Source organism: Vulpes lagopus, chromosome 8, assembly GCF_018345385.1.
Source record: "Vulpes lagopus strain Blue_001 chromosome 8, ASM1834538v1, whole genome shotgun sequence".
Lineage (NCBI taxonomy): Eukaryota > Metazoa > Chordata > Mammalia > Carnivora > Canidae > Vulpes > Vulpes lagopus.
Genome location: NC_054831.1, coordinates 92,717,128 through 92,723,127, shown reverse-complemented (window position 1 = coordinate 92,723,127; position 6,000 = coordinate 92,717,128).

The window sequence follows — 6,000 nt, the reverse complement described above, 5'->3', positions numbered from 1 at the left end:
GGTGGCATCATTTGAGCCCTTGGACCAAAGCTTGCCTGGAGCCTCTGGACTTCTCAGAAGTGGTATTGGGTTATTTTGTTGCTTGCAGTATAAGAAGCCCTGGTTGATACAGAAATTGATAATGACTGTATTTTAAATTATAAAAGTAACTTTTTACTCTGTAATTTATGAGTAGCTTTTCCCATAGTATTTAAGAGCAGTCTCAGGATTCAAATCCCAGAGTCCCTATTTAGTAGCAATGAGACCTTGGGATAGTAGCTTTACCACTCTGAGATTCCGTTCCCCCCATTTAAGAGGAGGATAATAATACTCATTGCACAGAATTGTTGTGAGAATTGATAATTAAGATATAAAACACTTAGAAAAGTGTCCAGCCTGTGGTAAACACTAGTGTTTGTTATCACCCTAATTTTCACACAGTAATCCCCAGAGGCAGCAGTGTGACAGAGCATTGTGGATAGAAAAGATTTTTCTTCCAATCCTCTCTGTCCCATTACATTTTTGACAAAGCTCAAAATAATGAAAATCATTAGAAGGTATTTGTGAAACATGGTGAAGTGATAATGTGGCATCGTGAAAGAGCATGATTTTTTAGAATGATAAAGACTTGGGCCCCAGTCCCCATAAACAAATTTCCAGCTGTGTGACCTTGAGTGGTTGTTTAAACTTTCAGAGCTTTGGCTTCCCCATATATAAAATGGGAATGACAACACTTCCCACACTGTTTCATTGCAAAGATTAATATAGTGAGTGCCCAATCTTGTCACACAGCTGGCACTCAAGGTAGGGTGGCCTAATGACTAGTTATTTAGGCATTGGATGTTTGTCTCTGATCAGTTAGAGAAAACAGCATGACTGAATCATACTTGCAAGAAAAATCACTTTATCTTCTTTTTAAAATCAAAATCACAGCCTATATTATTTAGAACAGTTTTCTGGGGATCCCTGGGTGGCGCAGCGGTTTGGCGCCTGCCTTTGGCCCAGGGCGCAATCCTGGAGTCCCGGGATCGAATCCTACGTCAGGCTCCCGGTGCATGGAGCCTGCTTCTCCCTCTGCCTGTGTCTCTGCCTCTCTCTCTCTCTCTCTCTCTCTCTCTCTCTGTGTATGTGTGTGTGTGTGACTATCATAAATAAATAAAAATTAAAAAAAAAAAGAACAGTTTTCTGTATATAAGGTTGGATCATTTAGTCCATTGGTAGCTAGATGCTAGAGATGTAAAGATATACTGGGTTTCCTTTCTCCCTACCTCCTACCGTTACAGGTAAACACATGAGAGGAATTGTCCATTCTTTCATTTCCTGTTCTGCTTTCATGCATGCAGAAAAAGGTAATGTATGATGTGTGGCGGCACATTGGGATATTGGCCACCCTCTCTCGCACAGATCCACAAGCAGAACCAGAGCTGGACACAAAAAGTGCAGTGCCACACAGCTTTTTTAGTTGTTCCCTTTATTTACCACAATCAAGAGTGTGCGCTGCCCTGAATGTCCCTGGAAATTTTCTACATGACCTCTGAGGCTCAGTTCCCAAGCCAGTCAGCCCTTGGGAAAAAGCCTTGTTTTAAATTCTGGCCCCGGGTACTTGAAAGTGAATTTTCATCGGGTTGATCTCTCCCCTCTTCTCATTCCCTCCATAGCAAAAATCACATTTAGGACAGCAGATACTCTTTATTCTAACTTGGGGCTTCTTACCTCTGACTGTCTTGGCAGATGTGAGAGGAGAGAGCACAGGTTTGGAAGAGCTAAAAAGTTTCTTCTGGTATGACAAGTATTTTAGTGAAGTTCATTCCAAATTAAGTTTTTTCTCTTTGCACTTCCCCTTTACTAACTTTCCCCCATTTCTTTAGAAAAATTATCACAGCAATAGTCAGGAATAAAGGTATAAAACTCTTGGCCTTCAAATTCAAAAGACTTGGTCAGGTGTAAGAAGGACTTGGGAAGAGTGTTTGCTGGCCAGTTTTTGTTGCCCCTCCTGCAAACATCAGCCTCCCACCCACACCCACCTCCAGGCCAGAGAAAGCCTTCCCAAGCTGGGGAGAGCAGAAGTAGATAAATGAGTGTAAGCAAAAGAAGTAGAAGTAGTGAAGAAGAAAAAAAAAGAAAGGATCCTCTACCATGCCCTTTACCTTGAGGTTAGCTCTACGGTGGGGAAGGATGATGGAGGCTCATGATGATGTTGGGGATCTGTTACCATGTGAAATCTTGGGAAGCAATAGCCTCTCAGTGTTTCCTAGCACACAATGCTCTGACAGTAGTAAGTTAAAGATGGCCACATGGAGTGCCGTGAGTAGGAAAAGCTTAACACAGCCCCTCTGAATCTCTAGCAGCCCCAGAGAGGCACAGGTGAAGTGCTGAATGGCCCCTAGACCCCAAGAAGGGCACAGAATTTAGCTGACAAAGAGCCCACGTGGTCTTATTGTCATAACAGTGAGTCATAAAAGTGAGAAGTGGCATGGAATGTGCACATCATGAGTCCAGGTGGGTCAAGAACATCTCCACAGGTAACCTAATGTGGCAGCCGTGACACCCAGGAACCACAGTGGGCTGTTGGTCATCTCAGCAGATGCCAGTCCATGTCAAGACTGAGGACAGAAGCCCTTTCCTACTGCGCCCGGAAGTTAGCTCTCTGGAGAAAAGAAAATAGAGGAGGTCATCTGGAATCATTTGCATTCTTTTGTTGTGTGTTTCTCATGGCCTAGAGCAGGGAGAAATCAGATATATTTCTGGGAGAAGGAAATAACTCCTAAGACGAATATTGAAAGACAGTAATCAAGATAGGCGAAGAAAGTGAAGGAGGCAATGATAGGCCAAGGGAATAGTGTAAAGCTGTCTTTTCTTGGCATGGAAGTAGGAAACAGTATATTGGAAGCTAGCCCAGGAACCATTAGCAAATTGGTAATATGACAGCCTGGAGTTGGAGGTTATGATGAAGATATGGTTGGAGAAGTAAGTAGAGGTCAGGACTTTTGGAGGACTTTCATGACACACAAAAGTGGCTTACGTGACATAAAAGGCATTGAAAGGGTTGGATTTCCAACATTGTGCATGATGGATCTGAGGGTTTAATTCTGGTTGTTTATTCCTAACAAAACTTAGTGATTTCAAATAACATTTTTTTACATGTTACAGTTTTGGAGGTCAGGAGTTTGGGCAGGGCTCAGCTAGGCAATTCTTCTGCTGTATGTGCACTGGTTGGCACCCCAGTAGTATTCATCTGTCAGTTGATCTGGTATGGATGTTATAAGATGGTTTTACACTCATGCCTGGTGACTGGGCAGCCGAGTCACTGTTCTTCTCTGTGTCATCTCAACCCTTTCCATATGGTCTAACAAGAGTGTTGTACTTATTCATGGTGGCTCAGGACTTCCAGAGACCAAGGTGAAAACTTCTCTTAAATGTTAGGCATAGAGTCACTTTCTGTACCATATGGATCAGTGCCATACTCAAGCTTAGCTAAATTCACCAGGAAGGGAAATAAACTTCACCCCTCCCCAGAGAAGTATCAAAGAATTTGTGGCCATCTTTAACCCACCACAGAGTGAGAGGATGTGAGATTGGAGGGAGAGAGAAGTTCAGAACTCTTATAACCCCTAGTTCCTTAAGTATTCTTGCACAAGCACTTGCAAATATTCTCTTAACACCTTTCTCATGGCACTATGACGTGGCCATACTTGTCTGGCTATCTCATTACACTTTGAGATTTTCAAGATTTTTAAAAAATTTTTTCTATTTATTCATAAGAGACAGAGAGAGAGAGAGAGAAGCAGAGACATAGGCAGAGGGAGGAGCAGGCTCCCTTCAGGGAGCCTGATGTGGGACTCGATCTCAGGACCCCAGGATCACACCCTGAGCCCAAGGCAGACACTGAACTGCTGAGCCACCCAGGCATCCCTGAGATTCTCAAGATCAACACATGTCTAATTCAGATCCATATCTAAGGGCCTGGCACATAGTGGATGTTCAGTAATTGTTTATGGAATAAATGAACCGAATAAATTGGAACAATTGGGGTCCCCTTAATTCCCGGTTCTTTGGAACACCACAGCAAGTTCCTATTTGATATAATTCCCTTTCCCAGATCTAGATCTTCTTATTGACTTAAGAAATGCTGGATTTGAATGTGTACAAATAACAGTCTGCATGAACATATATGTAAATAGCTTTTGACTTTTGCCTGCCGTGTTAGTTCTCTATTGCTGCAGAACAAGTTACTACAAACTTAGCATCTTAAAATGACACACATTTATTATCTCATAGTTTCTGTGGGTCAAGAGTCTGAGCACAGGTTGACTGGGTTCTCCGCTTTGGGGTCTCACAGAACTACAGTCATTTTGTTGGCTGAGGATGTTGTCTAATCCGAGGCTTGACTTGGGCAGGATCTGCTTTTGTTGGCGGAATTCAGTTCCTTGCGTTGTAAGACTGAAGGCTTCAGTTTCTAACCAGCTGTTAGCCAGAGGCTAACATTAGATCTCTCCATATGCCAGCTCTCAGTATGGCAGGTTGCTTCATCAAAGCCAGCAAGGAAGAGAGTCTCCTCACCAGACAAGCATTACAATTTCATATAACTTAGAGGCTACAACATGGCAATTTGATTTTTCAAAGCCACAACAGACACTAGCAAGATGGGCACCGTAATCTTTCATCACATAGTCCTCTGCATCTCTTCTATCATGAAGAGAAAACCACACAAAGAACAAGGAGAAGCAAGAGGTCAAAGAATTTACACTAAAAGTCTATCATGCCCACTTAGAGCAAAATAATGATTCTCATAATTTGAAATATGAGCTAGATTAGCTTCATTCCGAGTTTCATTTGACTCTGACACTAAATTCCCTTTATTATTTGTTGATCCTGGAAAATGATCAAACCCTAAAATTCTACAGAAAAATCAGAAAGGACCATTTTCAAGAAATTTCAGCTGTCTGAAGAAGTATCTTCACTTAACGTTTGCCTTTTCAGTAGGTACCGCCAGCTTCCCTTAAGGAGATAGACTCACATTTGCCTAAGCCAGTATTTAATACAATTAGTACCAAATCTTTATCCAAATTCTAGGCAAAAGGCTGGGAATTCTTGGCCATACAAGCCCACAAAATAAAATATATTTTTTAAAACATTCATGTTGGTACTTTCTTATTTATCTGGTAAGTATCAGACTTGGAGCCAAGGAATCTATTTTGTAACTAAACAGTATTCTTGCATATGAAGGTCAACAAAAGAAAAACTTTTGCTTCTCTCAAGAGTTGTGTCAGAGTTAACAAAAGCAAATTATGGTAAAAATCATCAAGATGATATTCTGAAGCTAGTCTAGGCTGTTGCAAAGTTAGTGTCCCAATACCTGACTTCCTTATCCTATGCATGTGTCTGGGAATAAGATGCCACCTCATTGCTGCTCACACTTCTACACTGGCCTTTCCTGCTCCCTGTGAATGAGGGAATTCAAGATCATTGACAAGCCCAGGGCCATTTGACAGGGTTTCCCAGAGGTCTAGAGTAACAAGAAGCTAGATGCCCTCTGCTTCAACAAAGTCAATTTGCATCTGTGTTAATTTTTTTTTTTTTTAATTTTTTTTTTTTGTGTTTAATTTTTATATAGAGCAGTATTCATTTTATATAGAGCAGAACACTCTACTATAGTTATCCATTACAATGCAATAACATAAGCAAATACTAATAACAAGAAAAAGTTTCTGTTAAATTCTCATTTTTAAAACGATAGCCATAAAACTATGATGTTAGAAGTCACAATAGGGGTCACCAGTGGCTTTCCAATAACTAGAAGGAAGCAAGAGGGACCTTTGGGGGGTATTACTCTTTTTCTTGATCTAGATGCTAATTATATGGCTTTGTTCAGTTTGTGAAAAACTTTCAAGCTGTGGTCTTACAGTATGCCCAGATATAATGTAAGATTTTTGAAATAGAGTCACATTGTTGCCTAGTTTTGTTGCTATGAAATGAATTTGTCATGTTTTTGAGTTTTTAAATTAGGTACAACTTGATTTA